The sequence below is a fragment of the Myodes glareolus genome, chromosome 15 (assembly GCF_982192425.1).
Source record: "Myodes glareolus chromosome 15, mMyoGla1.1, whole genome shotgun sequence".
Lineage (NCBI taxonomy): Eukaryota > Metazoa > Chordata > Mammalia > Rodentia > Cricetidae > Myodes > Myodes glareolus.
The window spans coordinates 17,346,529-17,369,387 of NC_142040.1; the positions used below are offsets into that span (position 1 = coordinate 17,346,529).

The following is a 22,859-nucleotide window of genomic DNA, read 5'->3' on the forward strand; positions in this document are numbered from 1 at the left end:
GGCTGATTGTGACATTATGCTTTGAAAGGCATGAACATCAGCTATCCCGAACAGTAAAATGCAATAAAGGGCAAGCATCTGGGGATGAACCCCAAAGATCGGACTTCTTGGACTACAGAGTAAATTCAGCCCAGCTTGGACTAATTGAGTAAGACCTTATTTCAATTATTTTTATTTCCTTTAGTTAACTTTGCCATTGCCCATTTCTGAATCATTCTGTCCTACAAATAATACAACACTATCAGAAAATTTATAAGGAGAAACATGAATGGACTCATCTATTCATTCTTATTATACTGGTCATGTAAAAATGATTACATACTATACAGCAACTGTAAAATTCTCTACTTTGGAAAGACAATGTTGACAACTATTTGTGGTGGAGTCCTGAGTAATCAAATGCAATCTCTGTGCAGTAAACATGCTACAGGCGTGTAACACTAGATATTCATGAACACTGTTAAAGAATGGCTGATTATGTGTACTAAACATGGTATAGGTGTGTATCACTGGAGATTCATGAACACTGTCAAATGATTGCTCACTATGTATTGTAACATGGTACAGGTGTGTAACACTGGAGATTCATGAACACTATCAAAGAATTGCTCATTATGTGTAGTAAACATGGTACAGATATGTAACAGTGGAGATTTATGAACACTGTCAAATGATTGCTTATTATGTGTACTAAACATGGTACAGGTGTATAACACTGAGATTCAGGAACACTGTTAAAGGATTGCTCATTCTGTAAACACTCTATAAAGGAACAAGAACCTAGTAACACAGCACTCATGCACACGCGCACACACACACACACACACACACAGACACACACTCTAACTATAAAAATTTGGTTCCTCTCAATTTGAAATTATAGTGCACTTCCATCAACCCTGACATCCTCAAGAGGACTGAACTACTTTTACTTGAAGAAAGCACATTATTATTAGAAGTCATCACACAGATATTGCCTACATTTTAGAAATAAAATATTTATGCTTTCAGTACTACCACCCATTATAAGTTATCATAAACCATTAAACTCAAAGCTGAGATCCTTAAAGAATCATGAAAATGTTAAGTATCTCTTCTAAGTCCCAAAATAAAATAGTAAAACATAGGATAAATTTTAAAAAAGTTATTGGTATGCTTAATTTTTTGAATTTATTGCTAAGAAAGAAGAGGGCTTAACAATTTTCAAACTATTGATTATAATTTTTTTAAATACCTGGCATTAAAATACTTAAAATAATGCTAAGAAAGAACTTTGTTAATTATATTTTAATCTGAGATCTCTAGGAAACAAAGTTCTCCTACCTACTGCTATTTTGGAACTATTTCTGGCATCACTGACCAAGGACGCCCTATATCATGGAAACCAGAGTCTCAGGGCACACTAAAAACTAATACTATTTATTCTGATGTCCAAGTTCACCTAGAGACAAATGAAAACAAATGACCTGCCTGGAAATAATTTCAACACACACCTTTCTTTTGACAAGGTTGAGAAAAGAATGGGGAGAACAAGAAAAAGTGGCCATGTATTTAACTGAGTTTCCTTGCCAAAAGTATCTCGTTAAAGGTTAGCACTCAGGTGCTCCAGCTCAGGCAGTGCTAACTGCACTTAACGAGCTATTCTGCTGTAATTACAGACTTTAGGACTAAGGGGAGGAGGGAACAAAATCAACAACCAAACCCATTTTCAGTGCTGGCCAAAAGAATAAAAGTAGAAACTGAAAGTCATTTAAACAGGATGACACCCACATTTACAAGGCTTTTCGCCACAGGTCCCAGTACAGTCTACAAACAGAATACTAGATCTCAAGTTCAAATATCACTTCCTGGCAGCAAGAACCAAAGAATGGAGTATACAGACACACAGCAAAAGTCACTGCCACAGAAACAGAGAGATACACACAGGTATACAAATAATAGATATGCAAATGAGAGACGATGTTATTGAAAATCAGGGCTGTGAGGAGGTAAGACTTAACTCTCTAGGTCTTCATGGATTATCATAAAAAGAAACTTGAGGAACCTCAATACAAATTGAGAATTCCTACAGAGGGCTTTAAATTCACATAATGCAGTCATCCAAAGGAAAACAAAAGAGAGGACATGGAATTTTTAAAGTAATTATAAAAATATGAATGAGCTGATTATTTCAAATTTTAATTTTAAAAGAGTACTCTAGAACCAAAGTGAATGTAGTAGAGGGATATTCATATGCATATAATCACTACATTTCAGAACACTTGGAACAAAAGGATGATTCTAAGAACTCCCAAAGAAATGAAACAGGTTACACATGAAGGATCAGGATTATAATGAAACTTGATTTCTGTTGCAAGGATGGAAAACAGAAAACAGTGAACTAATTTTTCCAGAATGGACAAGACATATTCTGACAAGGAGCAATTTGAGAATATTCTGAATCCTGACAAGGCAAGACACTTGTTCGTCTATTCAGGGTACAAGATGCTTCAAACTAGCTAGCTTAAAAGCAATGGAACTGTATTGCTCATGATTCGAGGACGTCTAAGGTGAGGAAGCAGACATTTGGTGTCTAGTCAAGAGCTTTTCCTCCCAGAAGATACCTTTGAGCTGCAACCTCAAATGGTTAGAAGCAGCTAACTTCTAAGGTCCCTCACGCTGCTTTGCTAAGGGGATTATTAATCTCATTCATGAGGACATAATAATTTAGGACTGGTTTAGTACTGTCATATTAGTGATCAAAAATTAACATGTAAAATAAGAAAAAAAATCCACTTAGATTGTAGCAATATTAAGTCAAAACCACATGGAATTCAGTACAAAAGAAAAACAATGAAAGAAATCTTCAAAATGATGGCCAGTTTGCATGTATCAACTAACCTCTTTTATCAACCACCTTTAGTTCCTTGTACTATTTTATGATAATAACTTTTAGTGCAAGTTTAATAATTTAGGACTAAGCTTATATGATATTTGGGTGTCAGATTGATTTTTTATGTATTCCTTTAAAAAACATAAAAGAAAAATGAATGAAGAGTTAAATACCATGCTGTTTCTATAAAAGTGTACATGAGATCATTTTGACTGAAAAAAAAACCAGTTGGCTCTTGTTCCATGTTAGGAGAATGAACTTTTATATGCCATTTCCTATGGGATTCACTGTGCACCGGATATTGTGTATTGAGTCACTGTGGACTCTACTGGTTATTGCTTAGTTCATTGTCAATCCTCTGCATTCACTTCACTAGTGTGGATCTGGCTGGCACAATCTACATTTTCCTGAAACCAATCTCACTTGGCTTCAGTCTGACAATAGGGAAAATTCCAATCCCACTCTTAACAATGACCTCAACAACTCCTTCCAATTTTAATCAATCTAAATGGCAGATGTCAGAGTTTCTAAATGAGTAAATGGGCTGCTGGGGAAAGGGTAAAAATGGGCTGTCATATGATCAGCTTCTATGGGACAAATCTTGTGGTAGTGATAAGCCTCTGTTTTGCTTCAGAAATTCCAAGTCGTCTCCACCCTCCTCACCCCCTTTCCTCATTAGCAAAATGACCTTTGCCTCCTAGATTCCAGAGCACACAATAATTCCCTCAAAGATCTGACACACATACTATCTGCATTCTATTAATTACAGACTGTCAGTATACTTTCCCTTTCCTATTAGATAACTCATCGCCACAGTCTAAACTCTCTTTTTACAGCTCATAAGTCCCCCTTACCAGAGATCAGTGGACAGTGTTAGACCAGTCTGATTCTTTCCGGGCCAATTAGTGATAATTTGAGTCCCCATGTTCTCTATGAATAATGTTAACTGAAAGACAGTCAATTCAGGGTTGTGGTAAGTTCCTATACAGTTGGTTGGACAGAAGACTTTTCCTCCTATTCAATTTTTCTTTTAATATAAGAACATGAAAACTTTAGCTATAAACAGAGGCAATAAGCTGAATTTATGCTTAAAACAGGAATGAAACAAACATGTAACCAATGTAAATTCTGTCCCTCCTTAACTCCACAGGGTTCCCTGCTAACCTGTGCCTCCAAAATATTCAGCTCCAGCATACCCCACCATAATAGTTTCAAGGTAAATTGAGGTTTCTACGGCCTTCATATCCTTGCAGCATATTCTAGGAAATGGGGTGCTTTCTGCATTAGAAGAATAACCTTCAAACTGAGTTCTGTCTCTTCAGTGACTCAGATATTCCACGGCACATCTCTCATGTGCTCACTCAATATACACTCTGAGGTTATGGTGTATGCTAGGCATTTAAAACAGGAATTTTGAGCAGTTTGAAACAGGTAAACATGTTTTCCACGGTAATAAACATCACGTAGAGAGAGAGGAGGATCTTTAAGTCAGCAATCACATGGAAGTATGGTGGCTGCCACCAGAGGAAAGACTGCGCAAATACTGGGTGTACTCAGGAGCTGGCTCGCCCTTTCGGGAGAAACTGTCATCAAGCAGACAGTGAAGACTGTGGAAGAGCTAGTTATGGGAGGTACTAGAGAGCACAGGATCACACTACGCACAAAGAGCAGATACAAAGACCCAGGGTGACCGATCCCTGGCACATCTGGACCTCTTCACACAGTATGGATGTGACATAAAGACCGACAGGATAAGAAACAAATGAAGATCAGGACATGAAAGCCAACCAGCATTTGCAAACTCTTGTCTGTTACTTCATAGAGTTTTTTTACGGTTACCTTGGCAACATTTAAATTTGTATGTTTGCATTAAAAAATAAACCCTACTACTCCCCCTTTCTTTTCCCATCCCTGCTACCTTCTCCTATTAGATATTCAAGTACATCAGGAATCCTTTATGCTTTCAACCACAGGACATGACACAGATTTTACTGAATATGCATGGTCTTGGTTTCAGTGACACCTCACTGGCCTGGTTTCTATCCTCTACTGCTTATCAGTGTCGTTGGAAGACTCCTATTTTTGGACCGGTTCTTTAATGGCTGCTTGTATTCTTGTTCTCAACTCCTCTTCTTTTCCCCTCTTCTCTCTGATGATCTTAAGCCCTCTCAAGGTTTTTCCCACTGGCAGCATGTGGAGAACTGCCAAGACTGTTTCATGAGGTTAGAATTCTCAGCTTTAGACCCACAAACTAAGCTATCTTTGGTTATGGACCCAGAACATATACAATTCCTATCTAAAACTAAACAGAACCATTACTCCACAAACCTGCTTTACCTCTAGGAACCAAATTCTCTTCCCAACTAGGAACTGAAGTTACTCTATAGTCTAATCCTTTCTTCTGTTTTCATTTCCCCCATCTTTTCAACTAAAAATATTTGCCAATTGTACATTAAATACTTCAAGTTTCTCTATTTCCCTCGATCTCAATGGCCTCTCTTAGGGCTAGTTTCACTGCCTGCCCTCTGAGTGATGTGACAGCCTTCCAACTACACTTCATGCCACTGTCAGTCCTTTGTTCCATCTCCGCTTCTACCACAAGGTCTCTAAAACTTCTAATCTGATCGCTAATCCTAGCATAAGAGTCTAATGCCTCTTTCCTGCCCAAACGGTGAGGCTTTCATGGCTGGTGCCTGTTTATCTTTCATGCTTGATCTCTTTCAACACCCACCTCCCAAATCCACAATCCACTTTTCTAAAACATCTGTATCCATCATCACCACTGCATGTATTCATAATTTTTCTCACTCTCCTGGATAGGATAAATCCGCCTATTGAACACTTATTCATATGATAGTTCTCTGATCCTTCTACAGTTATTTTTATATTGGGATTTTGATGAGCCTCAATATAAAGAATAGCTGTCTGTAGGGAAAGCTCTACTACAGCAGTATAAAATGCTGTTCATTATGTTTTCCAATGCCCTTCATACAGTGAGACATGATCAATATGCTTTTTAAACTGAAAATCATTGACTAAAGGTTTTCAACAAAAAATACTGACAATTGCTGCTTTACTAATTAATAGACCTAAAAGTGATGCAATAAATTATCCTTCGTCAGAGTAGTAAATAGATAAAAATTAAGGTTCATGCTTTTGTAGACATATCATTTCTGAGGCAGACATGTTTTCATCTTTATTTCTGTGTCCCACTTATTCTGCAGGGACCATTTTTGTGCATCACAGTGTTTGTCCATGTTCTCTATACATTTGCAAATCTTGTTCAAAGACTCTTTCAGAATAAGAGGACAACAATCAACTCACACTGAAGCAGAAAGACTTGCAGATTTAGCATATAACCCCAAACACGCTTTTTGTTTTTAAAACAGTCTTAGAAAAAAGGCTGGGATAGTTTGCTGGGGGTAAAGCTGTTATTATTATAAGCTTATCATATTTGCTATTCCAAATAAAATTAATACTATTAAATCAAAGTTTGAAGGAGATTTGTTTAAAACAAGATTAAATTGCCACTTTATTAATCTTGATATCAAGGATCCCTTTGAAATATTTTATGTGCCTAATGCTGCTTTAAAAATCACTTCTAAAGGTGTGTGTCTTTACAAGTTAGACCACGTAAGGAAGGTGCCACATAAAACTAAAATAGCCACTAACAGTAGGCTCCACACAACTCAGCCTTCTGTCTTGGGAGATTTCAGAGAAACCTTCTGTAGCTTTCATACTCTACTATGTATCAATCACCTTGCTTTCTTCTTCCTCTTCTTACATGAAGTAATTTATTAGCAGAAAATAATCTGAGACTATAATACAAATCCTGTTCACGGAGAGCAGCCACAAAAACCCCTTTCTTGCATGTGCTGTCAGAGAAGATGGGACAACACACTCAGCCACCGGATCTTCATTCTAGAAAAAGGTCTGATGGTGCAGGTCCTAGGGCTTTGGTCCTGTTTGCTCCTGTGTCCCAGAGTTTGATAAGTAGAGTACTAATCACCTAGCAGCTTACACATATAGGCCACATCCTGAGCAACCAACATAACTGTGCACAGGGAGGACCCATATTGGCCAGCCTCTACCGTCATTCCACCAGTAGTCCTTGCTGGAAAGAGCAATGACATGGACAAAGGCATCATTGAAGGATGCTAAGATGTGGTAGGGATCAAGTATATTCTTTCCTTCAGCCACTCGAGGGCCAAGGCTGATGACTTACTCTTCTTCTTTAAACTTCCCTTTGCCAGGTGCCAGACCCCGCCACAGGAAAGTGCTATTGGATTTGCTTATTTTTTCTCTTTTTTTTCTTTTGTTTTATCATTAGAAAGCTCCATGAAAGATGTCTAAGTTCTATATCAATGTATCTTTAACAGAAGAATGCATTTATTGGTCAAAAAAGTTGATGAATTATAATCATCAGATCTTTAAAATGATTAAGAGATTATAATTAAGACTAAACAACTAACAAAGAGCAATGGTGATACCATTAGTTCAATTTCAATTAGCAACATTTATGAATTAGTAATATTTATATATTTGTGAAATTCACTAATACTTCATTTATAATACATACATACATGTATGGATACATACTTTTTAGTATAGAAGGACAGTAAAATCTATCATTTCAGTTTCATTAAGTATGAATATAAGAAGCAGAAGTATGAAAGAAATAGGAAAAAGGAATCCATAAAATGTTTGTACTATTATTACTGTCCATGGAGTATTTACTGAAAGGTGTCTGCACAGAGAGAACTCTGCCAGAGGTTACAGTAATTAACTCAATTTGGAGTTCTCATTTTCACACTAAAGTGGTGCAGAGAACACACGCAATGTAGTAAGTTTTTGTAGAATCCTGCATGAAAAATTAAATTTGAAATTTAATTACAAACACTTTCTTTAGTTCTTATTGTACATATGAACATGGCAACCAGTAGTATAGAAAGATGTATCAAAGAATATATGCTAGATATAAGTGGATAAAAACAGCAATATTTTCCATGGCCCACAATGTTAGTAAATACAGAAAACTATAATGAACCATGACTATTATACAGCTACATCAAATTTTCAAATTTCAAAAGCTCAAGTATAAAGTAGCCAGACAAAATATTAAAATATTGCAACACTAAAATCAGTGTTTTCAATGAAATAATGTCCCTACTGTATGAAATACTAAGTGTTGTGTGGTAACTATGTAAATAAGTCATTTTACATGGAACAGCTTCTCACTGTTGGCAAATATTAAAACCAGAAACTAAGCTTCAGTGATCCAAAAGAAATCAACTGTTTTGGCATGCTATCATTCTGCTTCTCTGAACTGTGTTTTTATGAAGCAGTGTCAAATGAGAACATTCATTACCAAAACACTGCTCGGATAATACAGCAGCCATTGTATTTTGGGAATGCAGTGATCACAATTCATTCAGTGAGTTACTAGAGATGAATTGTGAACCTTAAATGAGGGAGGGAGTAGAGGCAGGCTGGCATCTAAAAACACAACTTCAATAAGACTACTCATGTTACAGGTGAAGGCAGATCAACGGGAAAACACTGTTAGGTGCAACATAAATGTCTGGTAATTTTTACTGTTTTGAATCACTCAAAAGTAGTGTCAAAGGCTTGACGTCACTACTAGACGAGCTTTGGGAACTGAGTCACACGTGTAATGCAGTCAGGAAGAAACACTCATACTTTCCCTAGTATTCAAACAAGGATGAATGTGAGCTACGACAACTGCAGATATTTCTAACATACTCTTATCTTTTAAGGTCATTCTGGAGATATCTTTTTAATTATACAAACAAAGCTGATCAATATGATATTATGCTCTAAGAGAACATCGTGACCAAGTACAGACATGCCCTCATGTGAATCAACACTCAGAGGATAACACAGGAAATAGTTCAAGGGCAGCGGAGACTCCATAGCTAGTTTGAAGCCTATGTTAGCTTACATGAGACGCTATATCAAAAAATATCTAATTTATTAAAAAATAAAAACTATTTTGAGATTGAATATCTGCAAAGCTACCTCAAAAGGAAATGCCAAAAACAACGCACCTATGTAGTAACACTCAATTCAACATGTAAAGAGATGTATAAAGAAATAGCATTTTATGAGAATTATATAATATAAAGGAGTGCTAATTAATGCAGTATCAACCATTCTTCACAAGAAAACTAACAGAGATACACACATTTTGGTGATAGCAACAGCATAAAATACATGTCAAGATATATGTTATAGTCAGAAGATTGCCAATATCAAGACTGTATTTCAGCCTTATAGAGTTTATAAATGGATACTAAGGATACTTCATTTCCTGGTCATTTTCTATAGAAAAAAGGGAAAAGGCTTCTATGTATATTTGTTTGTTTATTATAAATGTAGATGGTGCATTCATGAGAACAAAATGCATGAATGCTTTAACAACATTTAAGACTGAAATCAGAGAGTATCAAAACAGGTGAGCTGGGGATGAAAAGCAGAAAACATGTTCCCTTAGACACCTATGTCACAGAAATGACCTACCACTGACGCAGGAAGCAGTCCAGAAACATCTGATCCTGTGATACACCTCATATAAACAAGATCACTACATGAACTTGCTCATACTTTAATAGAGAGAAAGAAGAATGTTGATGTAAAATTTCCCATTGTTATTTATTCAGTAAGTGAGCAGAGGCATCACCCAGTCTTGGATTAAATATCCTTTCTTCTCATTATCAAAAGCATTCTATGACACTTTGTAGCATTAGTAGTTACTCTGCTTGCATTCAAAAACAGTTTTCCTTGGATACTAGTTAAAAATTGTATATTGTTAACAATCCAACATGACATATCTAAAAACCAAAAATAAGGCCTAAAAAAATGCCTTGCTCAAACACTAAAAGGAAAATGTAAGTAAACAAGTGTACTGCAGTTGTTCTTAGAGATTTCTAGTTTAATAATTGCTTTTACATTTCAAGTTAATTAAATCATAATGATTAAAAACTAAAAAAGAAGTTCAATTAATCATGTGCACTTAATTCACCAATAACCAAATCCGTTACTCTCAAATACTATAAAAAATAGAATTTGTCAGAAGGCTCATTCAGAAAAGAAATAAATGTATATTGATTAATAGGCAAGAACAAATGAAATGCCTATCAGTCTTTTATAGAGGATCTACTACTAATGCAAGTTTTATTTTATCTCAGTGCACTCAAGAAGACAGATAATGCAACACAGTAAGAAAGTAGAAAGTCACAATTCCTACACTTCCCCCAAAGGATGAAGCACTGGTAACTACATTATTAAAGAGTTTTCACAACCATTCATCACAGCATGTTTAAAGATTATCCATTGCAAATCGCAATTGACTTGGCAAGATTTTTAATAGTTCTAGAGAGTTAATGTACACTCAGTTCTCTACTGGCTTTTGATATAATACAACGAATTCTTAGTATCAGCAAGAGAACTGTCCAGCACCCCATATAAGATACTAAGAGACAGAAGTTCAATCCCTTGGATCAATTGCTGTAGAATTTGTATCCTAACACAGTCACATTTTCCTATAAACTGTCTTTCAATTAATAGTACTTACTATAATGAAAGCGGTATTTGCTGTATTATATGGAGAACTATATATTTATCGAACAATGACAAGGAAAACACACCTGTATATATTCTAAACAGATATAACTTTTAAAAGTTATACTTGATCTGAAATTACTTGAACCTGTAAATTAAAAACGTGTATGTTTCTAAGGCCCACTATACATTAACTAATATATGTCAATGCAAAAGTACAATCAATAATATTCAAACCATTTTCACTTTGTTTCTAGTATATACTAAGAACTGTGCTAGCTGCCCAGAAGTGAGGCATAAAGAAAGCATACTTTCTGTCATTATGGGAATCACAGTCTGGCAGCAGACACTGAAATACAGCAAAGCAAAAAGATTCAAAAGAGAGAATGGTGCTGAGCCAGGGATTACCATGTCAAGTATCTGTGAGCCAGGTCAACAACATGAATGGCAAACCAGAGAGAGAACATCCCCATCCACAGAGGCAGCCGTAGTGGTGGAGAAGTTCTGCCATGCAGAGCTGTGGTGCTGTATAAACTAACGCCTAATTTTCAACAGCCTAAAAATCTAGATGATATTCAGTACAAACTTCTAATTTAAGAAATTGTTTAATTTTTTTCTACGCAGAAAGACAGCATGTAACATGCCTAAAAGCAACTTTGGCTCCTTTGTTAAAAACAAAGTGGATTTCCCAGTGATTTTAAATTGGAGAAAACATGATTATTTTTGTATTTTAAGCATTCCCTCTGGCAATAGGTGACCCAGGAACCACTAGAAACAGGAAAACAACTGTGTGTTTAAACCTGAACAATCAAAAAGTAAATTCAAGCCTCCCCTGAAAAAAAAGCCTCTACACTTAGCAGTTTGAGGAAGGAAGCAGTAGGAGAATGAAACTGAAGATCCGAGAAAAACGGAGTGTGGGTTGGAGCATATGTAGTTACAACAAATTCAGGAGGAGTGGGAAGGACCAAAAGCTTTGCAGGTAAAACAGAATTAAGACTTCTTCTCTGTCTTCTTTCGCTTTTTTATTTATTTATTTATTGATTGATTGATTGATTTAAAACTGGAGGTGTGAAAGACACAGATGTATTTGAAGATGGCAAGAGGAAACTGAAGAATAGACACCTACGACCTTCTATTAGCTTAGGAATGCAAGAATTCCAAGATGGCTCCCTGGATTCTGACTCTCTGATATGCATGCTGTATATATTTTCTACATTTATTTGAATGTAAGAGTTTGTGAATTTGATGGGATATTTACTCCTATAACTAGGTTACATTAGGGTAACAATGACTATAGAAAGAAAGATACTGCAATTAAGACAAATCAAAGAAAGGAGAAGTAAAAATTTAGCAAATATTTCTGTGGCTGCCTTGATGGCAAAGGATGCCAGGAGGATCGCGACCAGAAGCTGAGAGCTGTCCTGAGCAAAGAACTGACAAAACAAATGACCACTACAAGAAATTTCTATGAAGCTGACTGCCACACAACAGTGCAGCCAAGCTGATACTGGGGGATATCGGTACACTATGTGAAGATGCATTTGCTGTTTGACTGGTGTAATAAAACGCTGAGAGGCCAATGGCTAGGCAAGAAATACGGGTGGAAATCCTGGAGAAAGAAAGGCAGAGGAGACAGAAAGGAAGCAGGATGGATGGAAATGACAGAACGTAGGTTAATAGCAATGACTAATGTAATAAGTGCTAGTCAAAAACAAGCCTAAGCTAAGGCCAGTCTTTCATAATTAATAAATCTCTATATCACTATTTGGGACCTAACTGATGGAACAGAGAAGGATCTCTTCAAGCTGGTACTTCAATTTTCACCCTATGACACCCAGATTAAATAATCAAACAAACAGATAAATAAATAATCAGCTTTGCTCTGCCTCGACTTCCGCCCTTTAGAAAATGGACACAAAAGACAAGAGTTTTATCAAAGGATAAAATAAAATGGCCAATAAGCACATAAAGACATCGGGGAATACAAATCAATGCTAGTTTGTGTTTAAGAACGGCCACGATTTAAAAATAAAATAACAAATGCTGGTGAGATTGCTAGGATAAAAGTAATCTTTACACACTGCTAATGTGAATATAAATTAGCCAAGATGGAACTCTATGTGAACGTTTCTCTAAAAGCAGAAAATAGAATAGGCATATGACTTAGCTATACCATAGTGAATATCCAAAGGAGTATATCATAGAAACATGTGCACCCATGCTTATTACAACACTGTTCACACTTGTAAAGATGTACAACCAGACTAAAGGACCAACAGCAGCTGAACGAATTAAGAAAATGTGGTGTGGATACACAATGGAATTTTACTCAGACATACAGAAGAATGAAATTACAGTGTTTGCAGAATATAGAGATGCAACTGAAGATCATCATCTTATATGAACTAAGACAGGCTCGGAAAAATCTCATATTTCCTCTTTACATGGATCCTAGATTTTCAATAAATATGTACAACTTAGCAATAAAAAAGAGAGACCGTGTGGGAAAGGGAAATAGTAGTGGGGGAGGAGAGCAGGAACTAGGGAATGAATATTAATATGGTCAAAGTATGCAATGTGATTATAAAAAATTAATAGATACCAATTTAAAATTAACTGTTGGATTAAACTGCCATTAGGAGAGTTAAGTTCAACTTATTTTCTATAAACTTTGGTGGCATCAAATTTTAATCAAATCTTTCAGTGAATACAAAATAATTTACTACAAAGAGAAATTACTATTGTTACACAAAGCCAAATGGGTTAGACCACTGGCTCTCAACCCTCCTAATGACACTTCAATACAGTTCCTCATGGAGTGGTGACCCCCAATCATAAAATGATTTTTGTTGCTCCGTCATAACTGTAATTTTGCTACTGTTATGAATCATAATATAATCATCTGTGTTTTCCGATGACCCACATCGGTGGGTGACCCACAGTTGAGAACCACAAGATTTAAGGGTTACAAATGGGTGTTCAGAGGCTATGTATGTGCAAAGACGACAGAAGAAAAGATGCTTCAGACAGGTCATTAAGCGTCTCAGCACAAATAAAGGCTACACAGACTGCACTGAAGAACATCACTGCAGATTTCATGGTTTCAAAGCTGTAGCAATAAACTGCTATAATGAAATACATCGTCCGATTTCTCAATAGAGTAAAAATGACGAAGTTTCTTCTGAAAGTCTAAAGTGAAAATAATAGATGCATGAAAAAAGATGAACACATCAATCATAAAATTGCTTCATCAAGCACTTCAAAAATTACAGAAGAACTAGAAGTTATAAATGTAGCAGCCGAGATGGTATTTCATCACCCTACCTACTGAAACCTTTCTGCTTATGGTCATGCTTACTGTCAGGTATCCACAGCAATAAATACACAGCTTATGTATTTTAAACATTGCTCCCTGAAATGAAAAATGGTTTTTTTTCTTCTGAAAGTTCATACTGCACTCTAACCAAGTTTCTAAGCCAAAAAGAACCCATTGGACCAAATGTTTAAGACAAGCAAGATCCAACATGAACATTATCCAGTCTTTAGATTTGACAAACCGCAGCTGTTCTAGCTTCGGAGACCTAGCACGTGATTACCAGACCCCTTTCTCTTGAGTTCAGTGGCTGTGATCTCAGCACCCATTTTGCAGTTTCTGTTAGTAGCACAATGCTTTGTCTGAGCTTCAGTTCTCAACGCTAACATTTTTCCCACAAAGAAAACCTTGAAAATAAAATAAAAAAAAATTAAAAATCCTCTCTCCAGCCAGGCAATGGTAGTTCAGGTCTTTAATTCCTGTACTTGGAAGGCAGAGGCAGGTGGTTTCAAGTTTGAGGCCAGCCTGGTCTAAAATCAATGAATAAATGGGACCTCCTGAAACTGAGAAGCTTCTGTAAAGCAAAGGACACCGTCAGTAAGACAAAAGGCTACCTTCTGACTGGGAGAAGATCTTCACCAACCCCTCATCAGATAAAGGCCTGATCTCCAAAATATACAAAGAACTCAAGAAACTAGACACCAAAACTCTAATTAACCAAATTAAAAAAATGGGGTGCTGATCTGAACAGAGAATTCTCAACAGAAGAACTTCGAATGGCCAAAAGACACTTAAGGTCATGCTCAACCTCCTTAGCGATCAGGGAAATGCAAATCAAAACAACTATGAGATACCATTTTACACCGGTCAGATTAGCTAAAGTCAAAAACACCAATGATAGCCTATGCTGGAGAGGATGTGGAGAGAGGGGAACTCTCATCCATTGTTGGTGGGAATGCAAACTTGTGCAGCCACTGTGGAAACCAGTGTGGCGGTTTCTCAGGAAACTGGGAGTCAACCTCCCTCAAGACTCAGCAATTCCACTCTTGGGAATATACCCAAGAGATGCCCTATCATACTACAAAAGCATTTGTTCAACTATGTTCACAGCAGCACTATTTGTAATAGCCAGAACCTGGAAACAACCTAGGTGGCCCTCAATAGAAGAATAAGGTTAAAGATGGTGTGGAACATATATACATTAGAGTTTTACTTAGCGGTAAAAAACAATGACATCTTGAATTTTGCATGCAAATGGATGGAAATAGAAAATGCTTTACTGAGTGAGGTAACCCAGACCCCAAAAGAGGAATATGGTATGGACTCACTCATAAGTGGATTCTAGCCATAGTTAAAGGTCTTTGAGTCTATAATTTGTGATCCTAGAGAAGCTAAATAAGATGGTGAACCTGAAGAAAATCATATAGTTATCCTTCTGGATAGTGGAACTAGGCAAGATTGCCAGGCAAACTCGGGTGCACGGGGTGGAGGGGTGGGGGTGGGAGGAAGTGGAAGAAAGGGGAGATGGTTAGAGAGAAGGGAGTAGGGGAGGATTGGGGAAAGCTTGGGGGAATGGGATGGGAGGAGGTAGGGATTCATAAGGGAGCAGGGAAGTGTATATCTCAACTAAGGGAGCCATTTTAGGGTTTGCAAGAGACTTGATTCTAGAGGGGTTCCCAGGACCAAGGAGAGGTCCCCAGATTGTTCCCTGGGCAGCAGAGGAGAGGGTGCCTGAACTGGCCTTGTCCCATAGCCACACTGATGAATATTTTGCATATCATCATAGAACCTTCATCTGGCGATGGATGGAGATAGAGACAGAGACAGAGACCCACACTGGAGCACGGGATTTAGCTCCCTAGGTCCAAATGAGAAGCAGAAGGAGGGAGAACGTGAGCAAGGAAGTCAGGATCAGAGGGAACCTTCAGCAGACGATGGATGGAGATAGAGACCCACATTGGAGCAATGGACTGAGCCCCCAAGGTCCAAATGAGGAGCAGAAGGAGGGAGAACATGAACAAAGAAGTCAGGACCGCGAGGGATGCGTTCACCCACTGATACAAGGAGACTGTGCGAATAGAGCTCACCAAGGCCACCTGGACTGGGACTGAACGAGCATGGGATCAAACTGGATTCTCTGAAAGTGGCTGACATGGGGGCTGTCTGAGACGCCATTGATAATGGCAATGAGACTTGTCTCTTCTGCACGTTCTGGTTTTTTGGGATCCTAGTCTGATTGGATGCTCACCTTCCTAGACCTGGAGGGGGGGGACTTGGACTTCCCACAGGGCAGGAAACCCTGACTGCTCTTAGGACTGGAGAGGGAGGAGGAGAGGGAGTCGGGGGAGTGGGAGGGTATTGGGAGGAGGGGAAGAAGTGGAAATTTTTATAAATAAATAAATGAAGAAAAAATAAAAAAATAAAATGACTTATTGATATTATTCTTTTTTAAAAAAAACTGTAACAAAAAACCCTCTGACTGTTCTGATGAATCAAAATTCACTGTACTCTAGAATTTTGTATTTCTTAATAAATGTGCATAGGACAGATTGCAGATATCTTCTGCTTAATAATTTCCTTCTGAAATATTTAAAATTTATGTGTATATGTATCTGAATGTAAGCAAGTGTAGAGCATGCCTATGGAAGCCCAGAGATATTAAAATAGACATCAGAACCGCTGGAACTGTTGCAAGGAATGCTAGTTCATCCCAGTAGTCCAGAACCAAAATAATCACACAAAACCCATATTAATTAAATCACTGCTGGCCCATTAGCTCTATCTTCTTATTGACTAATTCTTACATTTAACCCATTTTTACTAATCTGAATTTTTACTAATCACCACGAGGCCGTGGCCTCCCAGCAAAGTTCCAGGACATCTATCTCCAGTGGCGGATCCATGGCGTCCCCGTGACTCTGCCTTCTTATTCCCAGCATTCTGTTCAGTTTTCTCCATCTAGCTCTGTTCCCCTGCAGCTCTGCTATAGGCCCAAAGCAGTTCTTTTATGAACCAATGAAAGCAACACATAGACAGAAGGACCTTCTACACCAAGGAACAGAAGGTTTGAGCTACAATGTGGACTTGGGATCCAAACCTGGGTTCTTTGCTAGAGCAAAGAGTGCTCTTAACTGCTGGCATCTCCTAGGCCTTATTATATAATTTCTTAGCTGGCTATCAGGGATCATTTGGGATTAACCATGTTAGTTTTTAAGGATTTAACTACAATTCTGAGTAATTTGCAAAAAATATTAACTTAAAAATTTTAGTTGTTTTCCTTAAGAATAATAATACCCTCTACCATAACATTTCACTTAACATCCCATTAGATGATCTTTGTTATACTGGTTGGGCCTTCTAAGATCTTCATAATTATGAGCATTTTAAAAAATAAACTTTTTACAAGCTTATAGCATTTTCAAGGCTACAAAGCTGTCTTATAATTTGTTTCTGATATATCTGTTCTATCTCAATAAAACAGGACTGCTTAATACTCTCTAAAATGTTCTTTCTTCTTAAACATTTATCCAAAAAGACACATTACTTCAACATTTAAAATAATGCAATGACAAGAAGAGAACTAAGTTTCATATGTGACAACAAAAAGGGCAACTCTCTCACTTAAGAACCTGTGGTGTGAAATTGAAATTTACTGCTATATAAAATTAAGACCATGCCAAAGTATAAACTCTTACGTGTTTGTCCATTATTTGGATATTAAAGGCCTTAATCCTAGAATCGTGTTCATATATCCCATGATTCCAATGGTTACATTTAGTCATTTCTCTGAACTTACCAAATCACATTTGCTTTATAATGTTTTGTATGCTGTCAGGAGGCTTAGAAGTATAAAAGATGCCTACTAAACATATCAATTAAGGATAAGGAAAGTTTATATAGATATACAGGACATTCTAAAACAAGAGTAGCATACTCGGTATGTTTAAAGACTCTTGTTCTCATATTTTGGGCTTGTCTTTCAAGTAATAAAAGCCTGAGAAAACCCAGTTGCCTTCGAGTAAGGAGAGGAGGACTGACACCAGCCCCAGGAGGCTCCAACAGCAGCAGGAATGATTCCAAACAGACGCAGATGTCCACCACATGAGAGCCAGCACGGGACCACAGGGACATGATGAAAGTCCTCTGTCCCCTGGTATTCCAACTGAGGTGTGAACAGCCATCTGTTCTTTATTTATGTTTCCAGAAACAAAATAACTTCAAAATGTATAGAGAACAAAAGTATGTTAAACACAATGCAGAAAATGATCAAGTGACTCCGTGCTGTAAAATGTTTTAGTGGATACACAATAAACACTAATGAGATGCTTTCTATATACATTTAGGACTTCAACCAAATTTTAAAAAAAAGCTGAAAAATGATCAGGAGTTAACAGAAGCTGGTAAATTTCACAGGTTACTATTACATGTTGACAATTATTAAAATGAGCATCTGAAAATGAAATAATAAAATACAATTACTTTAACTTTATTTCCTAGCCATGACTCAATAATCATCAGTTCAGTGACATTCAAGGAAAGCACAGTGGTTTAGTAAAAAGATGACAAAAGATAGTTGGGCACCTCAGCCTAATTGCAAATATGTTATGATAAAATAATTGAACTTAAATTTTATGTAACCACTTTAATTTAATAGCAATACAAAAAGATTAATTTAAAGGTATATGCCAAACCGCAATTTAAGATAATAGTACATTCAAATTGCTGCAATCAGCAAACCAACAGTTCACTGCACCAAACGTATGCAGATTCAAGGACAAGGTATAAAACATGGTTTATTTATTGAAGTTAATTATACTTCTCATAAACAAGACATAAGAACATAATGAAAGAAAGAATATAATATTTCACAAGGAAACTGCAGCAACCAAGCCATCTGTTTGCATTAAGTCTACTGAAGCTCTGGAATAGCCATATACAACTGATATGACCTTAAAATGTAGGTATTATCTGTGTTAGTAATCACTAGTCCTCAAAACTTTATCAATCAGGCATGATTTTATTCTCTTCTTTATTAGACAGAATATTTGCAATCACAAAGGTCTCTCTTTAAAGTAAAAGTACAAGCAGATATCCTAAGCCAAGCTAACACAGTGGCCACAACTAGCTACATACTGTCTTCTGCATTCAATCCCTCTCTATAAGGTGGGAAGACAAGAGAATCAACTTCACACGATTGACACATTACATAAGCGTCTACTCACAAGAAGTTAAATTGACAAATTAAAGTATCATTATAAATTTAAAATATAATGATTTCCAAGTAACCAAATTTGACTTGAGCCTTTTTCTAAAGTGAGAGAAGAAAGCAAGAAACCCTGCAGAATCACCCCACCCTGGTCACGCTCTCCTGATCCCCCACAGGATTACCTTATCTTACTCATGCTCTCATGACCTGTAGAGGATCACCCTCCACTCCACACCTGCTCTCCTGAACCCTGCAGGATCACCCCCACCACACACGCACTCTCCTTAAAGACAGAGGTCTGTACTATCTTCTGGGCACCGCAGTGCTCAGTCTACAGACTATGAAAAGTCAATGCATGAAAAAGCATTTAAAAGAAACTCAAAGACTTCATATATGAAAACACCACCTGATGAGAATTCTGAAAAGCCACTTTGTGACGTAAGAATAAAGAATTCATGTTATATAAACAGTGATTATGGCACACTGTACGAAGGCATTCCTGGCACAGACATTTTCATTTGGACTACATATACTTACACACTTAATTGCATTTAATTATGGATGCAAAAGAATTAGTCAATATGAACAATGTGTGATTGTGAATCTGAAAGCTAATTATTTGAGTTGTGCATAAGCTTCTTAAGATTTTTTTCTGTTTGGGTGCCCTCAAAATAATTTAATGTTCCCTGGTTGATAATACTTAATGACATAGCCTACCATTAAATGTTATCTGTAGTATATCAGAAAATCAATTTGATAAATTTAATTTTTAGTTTTAGAAGTTGTAAACCCTGTCTTTCTATTTTTAATTTTTAATTTTTAGCACATGACATATTTCAGATTGAAGAAATATTTTAAAGGATATTAAAATTAGGATATTTTCTAACTGTTTATATTTAACAAACTATTTAAATATAAAATTCTATGTACTTCAATGTTATTATAAAATTCTATGGATTTATATTAATAATAAAATTACAGAACAACTGAAAATCTTTGAAGTTTATGTAGGAGAACTCATCTACTAATAAGACTCAAAACTGTTAAGTGCTAAGATAAAATTACAGCTTTCAGCCTGTCAGAGGTTCTCCTAGGAACATAAGCAGAATATTACAAGAGATGACATCATGTGTCTTAGGTATTTTACAAATGTGAATTCTGCCACCATGATATTTTCAATGCAATAAGGTTGCAAGCTGTGAACACATATTTTAGTCATAAGTTCTGGTTTGAACATGGGCCCTTTTCCATGGTAGGGAAGTCTTTACCACTCAGCTATACCTCAGCCTTCTTTTTGTTTTGTATTTTGAGAAATACTCTCAGAACGTTGTTCACATGCTGCCTTAATCACACATAGACCTTGACCTTGCAATCCTCCTACCTCACACTTCTGAGAACCTGGGATCACAACCCTGTGCCAACAGGCTCATTTATCAATTTTAATGAGTTTCTACACTATACAAATCACACCGGATTCCTTTAGTCATGACTAAAAGTAGCTTCTATATTTTCCTTGGAGGAAGTCATCAGTACATAAAGAAGGCATTCAACCTAAGCAAGTAAGATGTTACTTCACTCACCATCAGAACAAAAAGTCCACTCTACATTTTCACGCATTGGCGACACGTAACTGTACCATTATTATTTCATCAAATTCCTGAAATCCAAAACTTTGCTTTTGGTTTTTCATTCTGTACAATGTTTTAGTGGAGATGGTGTGACTAAACAGTCAGTGCTTTTTAAGTTCTTTGCAAGGGTTCTGTCAATCATTCCCACTGCCTTCAAACGTATTCACGATCTCCATCAAATAAGACAGACTGACAGTTCCACTACAATCAAATACTAAAAGAAGGAAACTATGTCTTACAAATAAGTTTGAAAGTATAACAGCAATTCACTGTTTGAATTGGGAGATTATGGGAGAGTTTCGGGTATTTTTAAGTTATGGACCCTTTTCCTATTTTACTACACATTCATCACTTTTGTATTTTCCTAGATGCCCTCTCTTTACCAATCCCCAAAAATCTGTATCAGCAACAGTTAATACTGGAGGGGGAACAGTGAAGGGAGAAGTGATATAATAATATTATAATCTCAAACTATAAGGCATAAAAAAGGATAAACTAGAAATAAAAACAAATCATCAAAGAACACTTCAGATTTAGGAATTGTGAGGTATGGAATTGAAACCATCATGGAGCAGGAGTTTGTGTGCACAACCACTTCCAAACTACATCTGAACAAACAGTAACTGGATAATGTGCCATCTACCTAGAGGTAGATTCTGGCAAACAATAGGATAGATAACACATTCAAATCAAGTGTAAGTTTTAAATAATGGACTAATCCACATGTTTAAAATGTTTGTTTTCTTACACAACAGGACTTGATGTTTTGTTTATGTGTGTTTGAGTGTATGTGTGTATAAATTTAAAATCTCTATCATTTCCTTCTTTTATTTTTTCGTAAATATTTATTGGATACTGAAGTTTCTGAACTGATCAAATTTTGTTAGTTTCACCCATGCTGTTCACCTCTTATTTTTTCTTACTTTTACTTCCTAAAACTTTACCTTCAATAATTTTTTACCATTCTTATACATTTAACTTATTGCATTTGCAAAAGAGATTTCTTTTCTTTGAAAGCTTTTTCTAATAGCATGTATCCTATTTTTTGTTTCACTGATGAAAATTTATCCCGAAAGTATTAATTGGAGGTTATCAAAAAGTTAAGCCTCGGGAAATCTGTTTACACAAACCTATTATATGCTTTTGCAAAATCTCAAAAAATTACTGTGTGTATATGACAGGATGTCCTTGCTGTCTGGGAATTTGTGGTTATCTACTTACATTTCAAGAGTAAATCTGAACATCAATTACATACACCAGACTTAGTAAACTCTAATCATTCAGGATCAAAGCATTCATAGAAATAATCAACCATGTACCAATATCTGAGAGTCTTTTTTTTTTTCTTTTGGAACAGCTTTCTTGTAATTGAGTTGTATTGAGATTTATAAAAATTGCTGCTACTACCATTGCAACAGAACAAAGTAAGAGATTGGCTTCCATTGTTAATAATGAGGTTTGTCATTTGATCCTCATGATTCTTGGACAGTTTCTTCAGCCATTTTGTTTAGTTTTAGGTACTGACATTTTAGATATTTGAGAAGGACAGCAGAAGAAAGTAGGTCCTCATGAGATGTCAACAAACTTTTATGGTCTCTTGTTTATACGTCTCACTTTTGAAGATTAGCTTGTCCATCAGTTTAGGCTTCCTGCTTGGAGATCAATCTCCACCTGTACCAATCTTCCCTAAGAGCACTGGGACGTGCTTTTCATAGGACTTAACTGAGTTCTAAACATTCTCTACTATTCTTAGCTTTCTGAAAAAAATGAAGAACTGATATTAATTTAATTCTCCAAAACTTAAAAATAAATAATACTTTCCCCTTTTAATTGTGGACTTTTAAATTCTTATCATCTATACCAGCATGCATTACACAAATTTTCTTTATAGTGTGTTCTCCTCCTGCCTGCATCCTGCACGTATCTCCCTCACCCTCCTTCTTCCCAGCCTCTCTCCTTGAATTCAAAGACATACACAATAAAAGAAAAATGTTTTATTTTACTTATGGTTTTGAAAAATTGGCTCAATATTATTTGTAAACATAGGTAACATTTGTTTGATTACAAAACAAGCTATAGCTATCAAGTGTATTTCATAATGTAAAAGGAATTCTCAGTTTCCTCAGTACTCAAACCTTGTGATACAAAGGGCAGGTATCACTGTCAGTCAAACACAGAGAAAATACTCACTCAACACAAACTTAAGAGGTATAAAAGCTGAATGTTCTAATCATGGCCAAAGTGTTAGCCAGCTTATAT

The 22,859-nt window shown here is 36.4% G+C and overlaps 1 protein-coding gene across 5 annotated transcripts in view; it reads right to left on the reverse strand.

Moving 5' to 3' along the window:
- Window positions 1-22,859, reverse strand: part of Xrcc4 (X-ray repair cross complementing 4) — a 212,661-nt gene that overhangs the window by 133,039 nt on the left and 56,763 nt on the right. The window lies entirely within an intron of this gene.